Here is a 17,925-nt window from a genome sequence, read left to right as displayed (position 1 = left end):
GCATGGCAACACAGGCTACAGATCAGAATAGAAAAACTGAGAAAAGACATCGGACAGCTAACACAATTTATAAGAAATGAAATGTCAGAAAAAAAACGAAAAAGGTTAGGTAAAATCTCACAACAAGAAGTGATAGAGCAATTAGATGAAAGGAAGCAGAAATTACAAGCATTGGCCAAACGACTTAGAAGATACAAAAAAAGTGAAAATAGAAGGAAACAAAACCAAACATTCAACACAAACCAAAAGAAATTTTACCAGACAATAGATAACACACACATTAAAATAGACAATCCACCAAACATAACAGACATGGAACACTTCTGGAGCAACATATGGTCAAACCCGGTACAACATAACAGGCATGCATGTTGGATACAAGCGGAAACAGATACGTACAAGATGATACCACAAATGCCTGAAGTGATAATTTTGCAACATGAAGTCACCCAAGCAATTAATTCTATTCACAATTGGAAAGCCCCTGGAAAAGATAAAATAGCAAATTTCTGGCTAAAGAAATTCACCTCAACACATTCACATCTAACTAAATTATTTAACAGTTACATTGCAGACCCATACACATTCCCTGATACACTTACACATGGAATAACTTATCTGAAACCTAAAGATCAAGCAGACACAGCAAACCCAGCAAAATATCGCCCCATAACATGCCTAACAACAATATACAAAATATTAACTTCAGTCATTACACAGAAATTATTGACACATACAACACAGAACAAAATTATAAATGAAGAACAAAAAGGCTGTTGCAAAGGAGCACTTGGATGTAAAGAGCAACTGATAATAGATTCAGGGGTGACATATCAAGCTAAAACTAAACAAAGGTCACTACACTACGCATACATTGATTACCAAAAAGCTTTTGATAGTGTACCCCACTCATAGTTACTACAGATATTGGAAATATACAAAGTAGATCCTAAATTGATACAGTTCCTAAACATAGTAATGAAAAATTGGAAAACCACACTTAATATCTAAATAAATTCAAATATCATCACATCACAGCCAATACAGATTAAGCGTGGAATATACCAAGGAGACTCATTAAGTCCTTTCTGGTTCTGCCTTGCTCTGAACCCACTATCCAACATGCTAAATAATACAAATTATGGATAAAATATTACTGGAACATACCCACACAAAATCACACATTTGCTATACATGGATGATCTAAAACTACTGGCAGCAACAAATCAACAACTCAACCAATTACTAAAGATAACAGAAGTATTCAGCAATGATATAAATATGGCTTTTGGAACAGACAAATGTAAGAAAAATAGCATAGTCAAGGGAAAACACACTAAACAAGAAGATTACATAATGGACAGCCAAGCGACTGCATAGAAGCAATGGAAAAAACAGATGCCTATAAATATCTAGGATACAGAAAAAAAATAGGAATAGATAATACAAATATTAAAGAAGAACTAAAAGAAAAATATAGACAAAGACTAACAAAAATACTGAAAACAGAATTGACAGCAAGAAACAAGACAAAAGCTATAAATACTTACGCTATACCAATACTGACCTACTCATTTGGAGCAGTGAAATGGAGTAACACAGACCTAGAAGCACTCAATACACTTACACGATCACAATGCCACAAATATAGAATACATCACATACATTCAGCAACAGAAAGATTCACATTAACCAGAAAGGAAGGAGGAAGGGGATTTATTGACATAAAAAACCTACATTATGGACAGGTAGACAATTTAAGAAAATTCTTTCTAGAACGCGCAGAAACTAGCAAAATACCACAAAGCAATCACTCATATAAATACATCGGCTACACCACTGCAATTTCATAACCACTTCTCCAACCCTTCGTATCACATAACATCAACAGATACGAAGAAAGTACATTGGAGAATGAAAACACTACATGGCAAGCACCCGTATCATCTAACACAGCCAAAAATCAATCAAGATGCATCCAACACATGGCTAAGAAAAGGCAATATATACAATGAGACGGAAGGATTCATGCTTGCAATACAGGATCAAACAATAAACACCAGATATTACAGCAAGAATATTATTAAAGACCCCAATACCACAACAGATAAATGCAGACTTTGCAAACAACAAATAGAAACAGTAGATCACATAACAAGCAGATGTACAATACTAGCAAATACAGAATACCCCAGAAGACATGACAATGTAGCAAAAATAATACATCAACAGCTTGCCTTACAACATAAACTTATAAAACAACATAAACTTATAAAACAACATAAACTTATAAAACAACATAAACTTATAAAACAACATAAACTTATAAAACAACATAAACTTATAAAACAACATAAACTTATAAAACAACATGTTCCCACATACAAGTATGCACCACAAAATGTACTGGAGAACGATGAATACATATTATACTGGAACAGAACCATTATAACAGATAAAACACCACCACATAACAAACCTGACATCATACTCACCAATAAAAAGAAGAAATTAACACAACTAATCGAAATATCCATACCCAATACAACAAATATACAAAAGAAAACAGGAGAAAAAATTGAAAAATACATCCAACTGGCTGAGGAAGTCAAGGACATGTGGCATCAGGATAAAGTTGACATTATACCTATTATACTATCAACTACAGGAGTCATACCACACAATATCCACCAGTACATCAATGCAATACAGCTACACCCAAACTTATATATACAACTACAGAAATCTGTAATTATTGACACTTGTTCAATTACCCGAAAGTTCCTAAATGCAATGTAACATATACCGTACAGTTAAAAGGAAGTCACGTTTGATCAAGGTCTGCGTCACCTTCCATTTTTAACCAGACATAACGTCTGAGAAAAGAAAGAAATAATAATAATAATAGTAATAACAATAACAACAACAATAATAATAATAATAATAATAATAATAATAATAATAACAATTAATTGAAAGAAACTAGAAGTTACTTCAGATGAAAATTGAATAAAATTGAACTGATTTTTTCTTATATTAAAAGCAATGACATAGCATAAGACCCAGTGACATGACTTAGAAAAAGTGATTTGCAATAAAGGTGTGAAGCAACTGAGAGAGCACCACCACATCGTTGCTGCTTATTCAATCATCAATATGAGTGCAACCTGCCAAATGTTTTAGTTACTCCAGTGGCTGACTGAGTAATAAATGAGAATGATAGCATCACTAAAAGGAGGATTACATCACCGGTGCTGATGCATACTCTCACCAATCTGCTGTGGCGGTTAGTTGGCTGTATGTGGTTGGATGTGAAGAACCAGAATGTCACTCATCAGGACTTGGACACTGTGAAGTCCCATCCACCATCTGAACTCAGAGTCCCTGATGTCTAAAACCAATGACCTTTCACCTTCCACTTCAAACTGAGAGTATCCTTCCTCACGTGTCACTGCTCGTGACTGCTGTTTTCACTGTTCTGGCCACAACCAGCATTCAGGAAAAATGTTACTGTTTACTGCCAGTATTGTTAAAACTGCTGTGTTTAATAAAGTTCCTCCACAGAATCTATCCAGACACAGGCCAATCAGAGAATATCTTTCTTGCTAGTTTGCTCTAAAAATTCTTGTCTGATGTCCATAGGCGATGGTTGGATCAGAGCATTGTTTATACACTTCTGAATTTCAAGAAGCCTGACGAACGTGATGAGAACCCCACAAAGCTTCTCTCACCATGAAGACCCAGACCTTCCAAGACTAGTGATTTCTCACCATAAATTATTACGTGGCAGCCAGTACCTGAGACTACTGCCACCAGCCTTCTACAGACCCGAACCATACCGAGTACCGTGAACCCCATCTTAGCTTGATTGAGGAGAGTTCAGTGAGCCCTCTCAGGTGGCTCCTTGACATGTGTAAGCGGGAACAAAATCTTTGAATATCCCGTGGTCTCCCCGTTGCTTTCAGAGCTCTGTGCGAATGTCTTATACATTCTTAGAATAGAACCACAAGCCTCGAGCGACAACCATTGCAGTTTTATACAATACATTCCCCAACTTTAAATAATGTCATGAGGCTTTTAGAACGATGAAAGTAAAGTGTCCTGCCTATCACCAGTTGTGACAGGCGGCAGACGAATTTAGTGTATGAATGGAAGAAGGCAAGTTAGATGGCTTGTAACCTTTCACAGTTTCAACTGCAACATGAGTGTAAAAAAAAATACAGTTGCATTTATTGTAGTTTGTTTTGTAGTGTGAATTTTAACTAGAACCTCAACTGGTGAACCTGCAACATGATCATGAGTATGCAAAAACTACAAACATTATTCCAGTTTTACTGTGTCAGTTTACAGATGTGATTTCAAGGCGAACCCACCATGGGCATGGATATATTGTGGTGTGTGTCTGTGAAATAGGATGTCCATTTCATTTTTATTAAGAAAGGGCACATATTAAAAAGTTCAGAAAAAATATTGGACAATTAAGGAAAAAAGGAGACACAAATTGTGTTGGCAAAATTTAATGAATGTAGAAGTTTACTTTTGCATCTTGCACTCAGGTATTCCCAAATGCCTTTTCGCAGTTATACTGCTACCCTGTTACTGTACTTTTCACCTTTATCCATTTTATCAAGAAGCGTCTTCTCCAATGATATTTTGCAGTAAAAGTCAACACATGATGCCTCATTAAAGTGTGTTTTGACAGTGGCAAAGGCCTTCAGTGTTTCAACTTTCATTCTGTTATTTTCATCTGACCACAAAGAGTTCACTAAGGAAAAGACATGTTACACAGCAGCATTTGAACTTGGATTTGCCACACAAAACTCCACCAAATGAGTCAGGTATTTCATGTTAATGTTTTTAATGTTGAAATAGGCAAACATTTTACACCTTTCCACTAACACATTCATAGTCTGTCTCCTCCATTACTTTTGATGTGAAGAGTGTATAGTTTGCATTCGGTTTGTGTTTTCTGTGTTTCTGTACTTCCGTACAATTAATTTTCCATATTGTGCAGTAAAGTCGTTAAGTGGTGTTTTTGTTTCTATGAGAGTGTTTATACATAATTCAATGATAGCGCCTGTTCAAATTTGTCATTAGAAAATATCGAGCCTCTTCAGTTCCTTACTCATTTTGTGATCTTTGCCACTATAACCTACGCCAGCAATTAACTTCACATTGTTTGCATTCGCCTGCTGCTGCATTCGCCTGCCGTCCAGAAGTTCTCTGCTTATCTCACCAGAAGCTAAGTTACTTTCTACTAATTATTAATTGGTGTTGCAGAATTGTTTGTAGTGTAATTTTTATTGTTTAATCTGCCATCATGTGTGTCAAATGTGGATGTTGTTGTAGATTAGTGAGCAAGGGAGTGAAATGTTCAGGATTATGGGTTGGTGTTTCACTGGGGTGATTGCAGCGCGGAAGCTGTTATAGTGCAAGATGAGGTTTGCCAATGGAGTTGTAGATTATGTAACCATGACAAGAAAATTGTGGAACAGGGAAAAAATATTTGTGCCCTTCAGGCTGAACTAGAAATGGTGTACCTCGAATTAGACAGGTGGAAGGGGAAAAGAGACAATGGGAGCTGGGAACAGGTAACAAGGAGAAAACCCCAGAAATCACTTTTCAGTGAAGTAGAAGTGGATAGTTCCTGTGAATTATTATGGGTGGAGGTTACACTCAACAACTGAGCTAGGTTAATAATTGGCTCCTTGGAGGTAATGACAATGGCACGTAAAGTGCCCTCCGCCACACACCGTTGGGTGGCTTGCGGAGTATAAATGTAGATGTAGATGTAATACTAGGTCGGGAGTAAAGTCAAGCAGAAAGAAAAAATTCCTGCTGTTAGGTAGCAGTCATGGGAGAGGTGTAAGCCAGTTGCTACAGGATAGACTAGGAGTCGAGTACCAGGTCACAAGCATTGTGAAACCTAGTGCTAAGCTTAGCCAGTGTACAGAAAACCTATGGGCCTTGTACAAAGATTTTTATAGTGAGGACCATGTTCTTATCATAGGAGGAGCAGGAAACAGCCTGGCTAGCAATTTGGACTATAGTATTAAGTGTGACTTGGATGTAATAGGAGCAGCAACAGCTCACATTCGTGTGGGGTTTGTGGATGTTTTGGAGTGCCATGACCAGCCTTGGGTTAATACAGCTGTCGACCATGTTAACAGAGAGCTGTGGGGGTGGGTTTACTGTTGGCAGAAACTAAATCTCATATCTGTGCTGTGCCTGTTGATACAATTGGGAGGTGTGGCTACACTGTGCCTGCACCTGAATGGGAGGGGGAAAGATAGATTAGTTGATTTTCTTGCAGAAAATGTAAGGGGGGCCACATGCACACAAGACAAAATACCTGTGATTACTGGAGTCAGAGGGACACATTTTTTAGGTTAGAGTCAGGTTACAGACAGAGAGTATTGAAAGAGATTAAAACAGAACAGTACCATAATGACTGTAGCAGTATCCAAACAAATAAAATTTGTGTGTTTCATCAGAACATTAGAGGATTGAATAATAAGATAGATAAGCTTCTTGTATGCCTAGAAAATGGGGTAAATTCTGAAGGTATAGATGTTTTGTGTCTCTCTGAACACCATGTAACCACAGGGATGGAGAAGTTCAATTTAAGGGATTACAGATTAGCATCTTATTCATGTAGAGTCAACATGTAAAAAGGAGGAGCTGCTATTTATGTAAAAACTGGACACAGTCAAAAATATTGAAACAAATAGATTTTGTGTTGATCAGATCCTTGAAGCATGTGCTTGTGAGTTGCTACTGCAATATACTTCTACAGTAATTGTAACAATCTACAGAACCCCCCCCCCCCCCCCCCCCCCCCCAGGTAGATTTCAGCTATTCATGAAAAATCTAGAGGCATTATCGAGCTACCTGTCAGACAAAAAGAAGCAGTTAGTGGTTTTTTGGTGATTTTAACGTAGATTTCTTAAAAGTTATGGATAAGAAAAATAAGCTAGAATCTTTGTTTGGTTGTTTCACTCTAGTATCTGTTCTAAATTTTCCAACTTGTGTGCAGCAGGATAGTAGGTCACTTATCGATAACATTTTCATAGACATTGCTCAGGCAGAAACAATTAATGTGTATCCAGTTGTTAATTGGCTATCTGATCACGATGCACAGTTAATGGAAATAACACATATAGAACCTTACAGGCTTCAGGCAAGTTCATACAAGGCAGGGAGGCTTATTGATGCGAACAGGGTACAGAGTTTTAAGAGGAGCCTAGAAGAGCTAGAATGGGATGAAGTATACACAGAAAATGATGCTGATGCGAACTTCAGTTTATTCCACCATAAATTTGTCTCAGTATTTGAGAGTTGCTTTCCTGAAACGTTATCCAAAAAAGCCATTACAAATTCAAGTAAGCCATGGATTACTAAGGGAATTAAGATATTGTGTAAGATGAAGACGGAAATATATGGACAGGCCAGAATAAGTTAGGATCCGACGTTTCTTGCTTACTACAAAAGATACTGTAATATTTTAAGGAAAGTCATTAAGAAGTCAAGAAGCTTATGTGTTCTGACAGAAATTAATAATGTGGATAATAAGAGTAAAAATATATGGAATATTGTCAAACTGGAAACGGGGCAGCCTGACAGTGCACAGCATACCATAGCAATAAAGCTGAATAGTGATGTTGAGAGTATTTTTATGAATCACTTTCTAAATGTAGCAGCAAAATAGGGTTAAAGGGTTCAGTTGAAGAAGCAAAAAAATATGTTAAAAATTTCATGCCCCAGGACTTTAGGCCTTTAGAAATAGCACCAACACCCCCACTGAAATTAAGGGAATAATAAATATACTGAAAAACAAGAGCTCATATGGTGTTGATGGAGTCTCTAACAGAATTTTGAAGTGTTATTCTAATTTAATAAGTGGAGTTCTTAGTAATATATGTAATGCTTCGCTAGCACAGGAAATTTTTCCAGACAGATTGAAATACACAATGTCAAACCTCTTCATAAGAAAGGGAACAAGAGGGACTTAAATAATTATAGACCAACCTCTTTGCTGACTTCATTTACTACAATATTTGAAAAAGTTATGTATTCAAGAGAAGTCTCACATTTAAGTAAAGATAATTTACTCAGCATGTCACAGTTCTGATTCTGGAAGACTCAACTGAGAATGCTATCTACACATTTACCCATCATATATTACAAGCCCTAAATAACAAATTATTGCCAGTTGGTATATTTTGTGATCTTTCCTAGGCATTTGACTGTGTGGATCATGTCACGCTCTTGGAAAAACTCAAGTCTTATGGAACTGAAGGCTATACGAGGGCGGTTCAGAAAGTAACCTCCGATTGGTCACAGTGCAGGTTGTGGGGGGAGTAGCGACGCCATCTGTGCGTTCACGCACTCATCAGGTCAGTCGGCATCAAGCCGTGGTCGAGTGAAGGTCGTACCTGCGCTAGTTTAGTTTTTGTGGTAGTTTGAAATGTGTACTGCAATAGAAAACCCCGCCAAATGTGAAGTGTGTGCGGTCATAAGGTTTTTTGCAGCCAAAGGATATTCTGCAGCAGCTATTCATCGTGAGCTATGTGCTGTGTACGGACCAAGAGTTATGAGTGAAGGAGTTGTCCGTGAATGGGTACGTTTATTTAAAAGTGGACGAGAAAACGTTCATGATGAAGAGAGGAGTGGTAGACCATCATTGGTGACTGACGAACTCGTTCAGACAGTTGATGCAAAAGTTCGTGAAAATCGACGTTTCTCAATGTCGGAGTTGTCTACTGGTTTTCCACAGATTTCTAAGACTCTCTTGTACGAGATAGTGACAGCAAGATTGGGTTACCGTAAGTTCTGTGCACGATGGGTGTCCAAAATTCTTACCGACCACCACAAAACTCAAAGAATGGCCTCTGCATTAGACTATCTGTCACGTTATGAGGACGAAGGAGAACCATTGTTAAACAGAATCGTGACCGGTGACGAAACCTGGATTAAGTACGTGAACCCTGAGACAAAAGGAAAATCAAAGATGTGGGCACATTCAAATTCACCTACCAAACCAAGAAAAGCCTCGCAAGATTTTTCTGCCAGAAAACTGATGGCAACGGTGTTTAGGGATCCCAAAGGGCTGTTGTTGGTTGAATTCATGGAACGTGGTACGACCATTAATCAAGACGTGTACTGTGAAACAATAAAAAAGTTACGACGGGCTATACAGAACAAACTCCGTGGTATGCTGACTTCCGGTATCGTTTTTTTGCACGATAACGCCAGTCCTCACTCTGCTCGCAGAACAACGGCCCTTCTTGAGTCCTTCAAGTGGAACGTTATCAACCATCCACCTTACAGCCCAGACCTGGCGCCAAGTGATTATCACCTCTTCATGCATTTGAAGAAATGGCTCGGGTCACAGCGGTTTGATGACGACGAAGAGCTCAAAGATACGGTCACAGGCTGGCTCCAGGCACAAGCGGGTGATTTTTATGCAGAAGGAATTTCAAAGCTTGTGAAGAGATACGATAAGTGCCTCAATCGCTATGGAGACTATGTAGAAAAATTGTGCAAAGATGTAGTTGTAAGATGTATATATTAAAATATTTTTATTTAACTTGGTGTATTGTTTTAAATCAACCGGAGGTTACTTTCTGAACGGCCCTCGTACTAAATGAACAGAAAGCAAAAAGTTATGCTGAATAACACAAATAATGTTGGGAGGGTGGTAAATACTAGTGAGTGGGGATTTATCACAAAGGGAGTCCCACAGGGTTCAATTTTGGGTCCTATGCTGTTTCTTCTTCATGTGAATGACCTCTCACTTAACATTCAGCAAGCAAAACTAGAACTTTTTGCATATGACATGAGTGTTATAATAAATCTCATTCCAGAAAAAGCAGCTTGTCTTTCAAAGACTTATTAAGTGGTTTCAGAAAATGGACTCTCCCTTAATTTTGAAAAAACTCACTATTTCCAGTTCTGTACACCGAATAGAATCATACCGACAATTGATGTAGCGTATGAACAGGGCTCAGTTAACTGAAGAGATTTCTCCAAATTTTTGGGTGTTCACATTGATGACAACTTGAACTGGAAGAAGAATGTTACTGAGCTTCTCACACAATTAAGTTTAGCTTCTTTCACTCTTCATATAACCACTAGTCTTGGTAATAAACTGATCAGCCTCCTAACATACTTGTGCATATTTCCACTCTATAATGTCTTACGGAATAGTTTTTTGAGGTAACTATTCCATGGACAAGTTTCTGTTTCAGAACTGGTAAAAAAGAATTGTACCTGTAAATGTAGCTGTATATGTAGAACTAAAAATTTCAGTAATATTGATATTAGCACTATTCATGTGTGTGTGTATATATATCTTGTAATCTGACTTGTTCCACATCATATCAATAAAATAATCAAGAAAATGATCTATGGGACATAACTAAACTAAACTAAACTAAACACATGACCAGTTCCTATCAGCCCAATAGAGGGATGTCATGTGATCGCTTTCTGATTTCAGTCAAATTCCAGATGCATGCCATTTTGTTTTTGAATTTTAGTCACTCGTAAAATACCTGCAAGATGATTCAATGTATCAAACATTACAGAAAAAAAACTGAGTACTATTCAGTTGATGAAAACTTGCTGAGCGGCATGTGGTGCAATAACATTTTTAAATGATTGCATCTCGTTTTGTGTGTTCACATGTGAATTTAGACTGAAAAGTTTTGTACCCACCACTATAGAGCAATTCATTGAATTCATTGACGTAAACCTGTGGTTATGCATTGCACTGTAGTGTGCAAATGTAGCTTCTTGTGCTGCTAACTGCCCATCCAGTTCAGGTACTTTTTTTAAGTTTATGCAGGAGTCACTTCATCCTTCATTCCTTAATACTTCTGTATGCCACTTCCGTGTGCACTGATTCTTCCTGACCAGTCTCTTAAGCTTCAGCCTGCTCTTCATCATTACTAAATTGTAATGTAACTTGTGCATACAGTACTTGTGCCTCAAGTTGGTATATGTGATCACAGCGCACCTAGCACCAGTTGTTGGCTGTATCTGCCTCACAAGACACACAGTTTACAAAATAGACAGGCATAAAACTCCTTCATTGGCTTTATGAAAATACACATTTCCTCCCTTGTCCATATACTACTTGTGTTGTTCTCTCTGCAGTATGCATAAATAAGAACTTCAAGATCCATAATTATTTTATGAGGCAAAAAGATAAGTACCAAGTTCAGTCAGTAAGGACATCGGCTTACAAACACGTTATTACAAATAGTGCAATACAAATTTGCAATAGTTCTACACATAAGATAAAAATGATTTCATCTTCTCAATTTTTAGTAAAACCCTAAGCTCATTCTTATTTGAGTACTGTCCCTAGCCAATAGCAGAATCTTCAGAATATGTGAAATAAAAATCTTGAAACAAGAAAGAGCAAAATATCTTATTGAAAGCAGCACAAGCTGTCTTGTAGATGTTGCCAATAGAACAAACTCACTACTCAGAAAGAGTGCACTTACATTTCCACATCAAATATAGAATGTACTTCCATTAAACAAATGAGAAAGTATCAGAATCTATTTGAAAATGTAAAGGTTAGTTAAAAATTGTATCAACTAAGACACGAACCAGCAACACAGCACCTGTTATGTTTTAATTCTGCAACTCTACTCTTTACACTACACTGAACATGAACAAGCTATGATCATACTTTGCATCTTAACATCTCATGAAAACTTGAATTGTTGATATGTTATTAACTGACATTTAACTATAACAAATTGTACCAAGAACAATGTAGTCCTGATGGATCCTCACCTGCCATTGTTTTGAAATGGTCTACTTCCATAATATGCAAGTTTCAATAATTCTTTGGCCACAGATATGATGTTTCCCATCATTTTACTACAACAAATCATATAATTAACGGTGAGTTTTTTTTAGAGAGCCTCAGTTTGCTGATGCTTAACAATGGCATATATACATATGGACCTCAACTGAGAGCCAAATACAGCATCACATGACCCTGTACTGAAGAGAGAATGCCCTATGTCACATAGGTGGCATTCTTTCATCTAATGGTGTATGTTCAAATGCACGTTCAGAATATGTGACAAGCTAGATATTGCTCTGCATGTGTGGAAAGATTCCCCAATGTGGTTTTTCCATGTTGTGGCATCAGAAATGCAGCATGCTGAGTGCTCAATGTTTGAATCCTTTGTCTGTGTTGCTGACATCTTAAATGAAATTACACATGACCTAGCTGCCATGTAGTGAAACTGAAAGATAGAAGAGGTGATCAAAAAGATTCCATTTGAGGCTGCTGCTGCAGTTGGATGCAACATAGCACGACTCTGATTCAGGTAAGTAAGCTCCAAGGGTAAGGGATTAGTGTGGCATTTGTATCTTTCAGATATGCATGATGCAAATGCAGAAACATGAACATGGTGATGATGTTAAAAAGTACACCACAAGTCACATACTTTACAATTCTAGCTGAAATTAATGCTTGAATCATTATTAAGATCCCAAAATTGTAGCTCGTGGTATTGGTGGTTTTTTATGCGGTGCTATAGTTTAAAATTGACTGTTGAAATAACAATAATAATAATAATAATAAACAGTTATTGATGACCTAAAGAAATTGAAGAATTTTAATGACATGAAAGATACTTTAATAAGATTTGAGACTAAATTGAGGAACTTGGGATGCTTTGTGTTGAAGAAATTCCGACATGTTTTCAGATAAGTCATAAGTTTAAATACAAGATTTTAGTAGGAGAAAAACAGGTACATCTACATCTACATCTACATCTACATCTACATCCATACTCCGCAAGCCACCTGACGGTGTGTGGCGGAGGGTACCTTGAGTACCTCTATCGGTTCTCCCTTCTATTCCATTCTCGTATTGTTCGTGGAAAGAAGGATTGTCGGTATGCCTCTGTGTGGGCTCTAATCTCTCTGATTTTATCCTCATAGTCTCTTCGCGAGATATACGTAGGAGGGAGCAATATACTGCTTGACTCTTCGGTGAAGGTATGTTCTCGAAACTTTGACAAAAGCCCGTACCGAGCTACTGAGCGTCTCTCCTGCAGAGTCTTCCACTGGAGTTTATCTATCATCTCTGTAATGCTTTCGCGATTACTAAATGATCCTGAAACGAAGCGCGCTGCTCTCCGTTGGATCTTCTCTACATCTTCTATCAACCCTATCTGGTACGGATCCCACACTGCTGAGCAGTATTCAAGCAGTGGGCGAACAAGCGTACTGTGACCTACTTCCTTTGTTTTCGGATTGCATTTCCTTAGGATTCTTCCAATGAATCTCAGTCTGGCATCTGCTTTACCGACGATCAACATTATATGATCATTCCATTTTAAATCACTCCTAATGCGTACTCCCAGATAATTTATGGAATTAACTGCTTCCAGTTGCTGACCTGCTATTTTGTAGCTAAATGATAAAGGATCTATCTTTCTGTGTATTCGCAGCACATTACACTTGTCTACACTGAGATTCAATTGCCATTCCCTGCACCATGCGTCAATTCGCTGCAGATCCTCCTGCATTTCAGTACAATTTTCCATTGTTACAACCTCTCGATACACCACAGCATCATCCGCAAAAAGCCTCAGTGAACTTCCGATGTCATCCACAAGGTCATTTATGTATATTGTGAATAGCAACGGTCCTATGACACTCCCCTGCGGCACACCTGAAATCACTCTTACTTCGGAAGACTTCTCTCCATTGAGAATGACATGCTGCGTCCTGTTATCTAGGAACTCCTCAATCCAATCACACAATTGGTCTGATAGTCCATATGCTCTTACTTTGTTCATTAAACGACTGTGGGGAACTGTATCGAACGCCTTGCGGAAGTCAAGAAACACGGCATCTACCTGTGAACCCGTATCTATGGCCCTCTGAGTCTCGTGGACGAATAGCGCGAGCTGGGTTTCACATGACCGTCTTTTTCGAAACCCATGCTGATTCCTACAGAGTAGATTTCTAGTCTCCAGAAAAGTCATTATACTCGAACACAATACGTGGTCCAAAATTCTACAACTGATCGACGTTAGAGATATAGGTCTATAGTTCTGCACATCTGCTTGACGTCCCTTCTTGAAAACGGGGATGACCTGTGCCCTTTTCCAATCCTTTGGAACGCTACACTCTTCTAGAGACCTACGGTACACCGCTGCAAGAAGGGGGGCAAGTTCCTTCGTGTACTCTGTGTAAAATTGAACTGGTATCCCATAAGGTCCAGAGGCCTTTCCTCTTTTGAGCGATTTTAATTGTTTCTCTATCCCTCTGTCGTCTATTTCGATATCTACCATTTTGTCATCTGTGCGACAATCTAGAGAAGGAACTACAGTGCAATCTTCCTCTGTGAAACAACTTTGGAAAAAGACATTTAGTATTTCGGCCTTTAGTCTGTCATCCTCTGTTTCAGTACCATTTTGGTCACAGAGTGTCTGGACATTTTGTTTTGATCCACCTACCGCTTTGACATAAGACCAAAATTTCTTAGGATTTTCTGCCAAGTCAGTACATAGAACTTTACTTTCGAATTCATTGTCAAAAGAGATTTGAACCCGTTTAACTTTATAAATTATTCAACCCAACATTAAGATTGTTGTGCTCTGCAATACTGGAAGACTGAAGTGTGGTTTGTTAGCAAAGAAGCAATACTTTGTATTCCAATTTTAATCCATTTGGCAACAGAGTGAAGGTATGAAATATTAAATTGTGCATATTTGGGTGGAGGGCACTGCTGCAGTGTAGAGACAGCATAGCAAGACACACACACACACACACACACACACACACACACACACAACACTGTTTAGAGTATTTGCTACACTTTTTTTAAGAGAAGCTTTTTTTGCTTTTTTGCTTAATTTCATAGAGGAAATACTATTATTATAAATGCCTCCCAAAACAAATTGTTTACATAAAATTAATAAATAAATGAACATGATTTCAGAATAAAATGATAAACAGCAGCCTTTCTAAGGCCCTCTTTAACAAATTGGACCTCACCCCCCACCCCTTTGACATAATGCAGACTACACCCTTGCAGCATGTATCTTTGAACTGTTGTTGTTGGTGTTGGTTTGATGTCGATTGTGATGAGAAGAACCCTGTTACAGAAATGTTCAAAGTAACTCACACTCTGTCCTATTTCTTATTCATAACAAGTCCTACTGCCTACGTATCATTTTGTGCTTCTGGTAATATTACCCTATAATTATCTGATTATAGATCCTTATCTTCCTTCCATTTAGCTTCACTGACCTTCTCTACATCTAGACTGAGCCTTAGCATTTCCATTTTCAGAGTTTCTAGACTCCGTACCACATTCAAATTTCTGACATTCCACACCCCGAGTCATAGAAAGTTATCCATTCATTGGTTACTAGTGATTTCCTCACAGTCCACTCCCTGAGATCTAAATGGGGGACTAGTCTGGAATCTTTTGCCAATGGAGAGATCAATGTGACACTTTTTCGATTATAGGCCACATGTCCTGTAGATATAAATTATGAGTCTTTAATGCAGTGGTTTCCATTGCATTCTGTGTTCTCATGCCATTGATCATTGCTTTATCTTCCACCTTTTAGAGCATGTGTCCCACCCCAAGAGCAAGATGACAAGAATTTTAAAAAGTCACAGCACAGTGAGTTTCCAGGATATTGATTTGTACATTTAGATGAATGAATATACATTTGATTATTTATTTTACAAATGCTTTCAAGTTATTAGCTAGAATGAATTATAGAAATAACAGTAATGACAATAATAGTTATTAATGTCTTTACAAAATTGAAAAAGAAAATAGATACTATAAATTTGACATATTTTATGAATTTAAATTTTTGTAATAGAATACAAATAATGTTTTATGATGTGTTTACTTAAAAAAGAATGACAACCAAATATTTTTATAGTTCCAGAAAAAAATGTTTATGTATTGAGTGATCTGGTACCTCAAGTATTTGAACATATCAAGAACTCCAATTGTCTGTATTAATTGTGTATTTTGGTTCATGGTGAAAATAGGGCGACTGACCAGTTTGATTAACAGTTCGAGGTAAAACTCGAACATCTGTCACCTAAGAAATAGACTGCTCATCTCTTGAAACAGGTGCACCTGATTTTCAGCAACTTGTGTCACTCCTGCTTTAGCAATTGATAAAAGAAGAAAAATGGTACAGCAAAAGACATTTTTGTTGATTGACCAGAAACAGGTCTTACACATTGTCTGACAAAAAAGCGAAGCACAGAGAAGAAATGTTCGAATGTCAATATAACTTCCTTCATGTACACACCATCAATGGGTATGTAAATGATTATATTTGCAGTTCTCTGTCACACATACAGATTGTGTAGAAATTAAAATCTGGCAACAGACCACACAGTGATAGTTCCTTTTCTCCTACAAAAATGTCTGTTGCTGTGACATTTTCCCACATTTAGTATTTAGTGGATGTTAGATGACATATCTTCAAAACAAGAATGATTTTTTTTTAAATATGTGAATCTGTTGTTAAAATTTACTAGCTCTGAAGTTGAAATTACAGTTTTTTTTTAATGAGGTGTTCTTGCTCACAGCTGTTACAGTTTTATTTTATGGTTGAAATTTTGACATTAAGCCATTTTCGAGCATGAGATTTTGACATTTAGGCTTACGTTATGTGGAGATAACACTGATGTTGTATATATAAGTTTTATTGTTATATTTATTACTGGTGTAGCACCTGCTGCTCTGCTGTCATAGACTGTATGGCCTGCAGAGATTTTTTGTTTTGTTTTTATTTACTCAAATTTTTAAGTTGTTCACAAATTGCAACACCTTCTAAGCTTTTCACGCTACTTAAGGTCATATGAACATGGTCTTTCCTAAATGTACATCTGACTGAAAAGCGATTCTGGTAGCTGCAGTCCAAAGATTTTGATTAATCATGCCTTTTATGTTCATGTGGAGATATTTCCCTAGCAATTTTCATCCTCTAATAAATTTTTCTTTAGATGTAAACAAGAACTGAAATACCAGTTTCCACAAATTTAACTTTAATTTTTTTATGTAACAAAGCATTTTCTTAAAAATTTTCATACCCTATTGCATTCCCTTAGGGGTTGAGTTTCCAGAACACTGAAACATTTTTGTTTTTTACTTTTATTTTTAACCAGTAAGTCAAATACCAACTGTCATAGATGTAGCCTTAAAAATCCTTTAGTAGATCTTTAGTTTTTTTTTTTTTCAAAAACACTTCCACACACTTTTTAACCTCCTTAGTAGCTGATTTTCCAAAAATTCTAATACACATATTTTTTATTTTCTGACTGAGAAACCACATACCAGTTTTCGTAGTTCTTGCTTCAGAATCCCCTTGATAGTAACATACTTTCAAAAAAGCCTTTCATCCCCTATTTCACCTCCTTAGGAGTGGAATTTAGGACAAACTCTTTTTGAAGGATGCCTACAGCTAAGATCCACCCACTCCAAGCTTCAAGTTTCTATTGTTTGCAGTTTGGGCTGGGTGATGAAGAGTTACTGAATCAGGCTGACCCTATTTCACCCACTTAGGGGTTGGATTTCCAAAAACAGTGAAACATGTATTTTTTAATCTCTGACTGAGAAGCCAAACACCAATTTTCAAAGATTTAGCTTCAAAAATGCTTGCAAAGTGAAATATTTGCATAAAAACTTTCGTATCTTGTTTCACCTCCATAGGTCTTGAATTTCCAAAAACTGTGAAACACTTATTTTTTTTAATTTCTAGCTGAGAAGCCAAATTTAAATTTTCATTGTCTTTAAATGTGCTGTCATAGTAAAAAAAAAAAAAAATGAAAAGTCTCATCCCCTATTTTACACCGTTAGCGGTCCAATTTCCAAAAACACTGAAACACGTATTTTTTTAT

At 37.1% G+C, this 17,925-nt stretch overlaps 1 protein-coding gene across 3 annotated transcripts in view; it reads left to right on the top strand.

Annotated features, from left to right (window-relative positions):
* Positions 1–17,925, top strand: part of LOC126412879 (D-threo-3-hydroxyaspartate dehydratase-like) — a 276,261-nt gene that overhangs the window by 205,580 nt on the left and 52,756 nt on the right. The gene's annotated exons all lie outside the window — the stretch shown is intronic.

The sequence above is a fragment of the Schistocerca serialis genome, chromosome 7, assembly GCF_023864345.2.
Source record: "Schistocerca serialis cubense isolate TAMUIC-IGC-003099 chromosome 7, iqSchSeri2.2, whole genome shotgun sequence".
Classification (NCBI taxonomy): domain Eukaryota; kingdom Metazoa; phylum Arthropoda; class Insecta; order Orthoptera; family Acrididae; genus Schistocerca; species Schistocerca serialis.
This window is presented reverse-complemented; position numbering and strand designations above follow the sequence as displayed.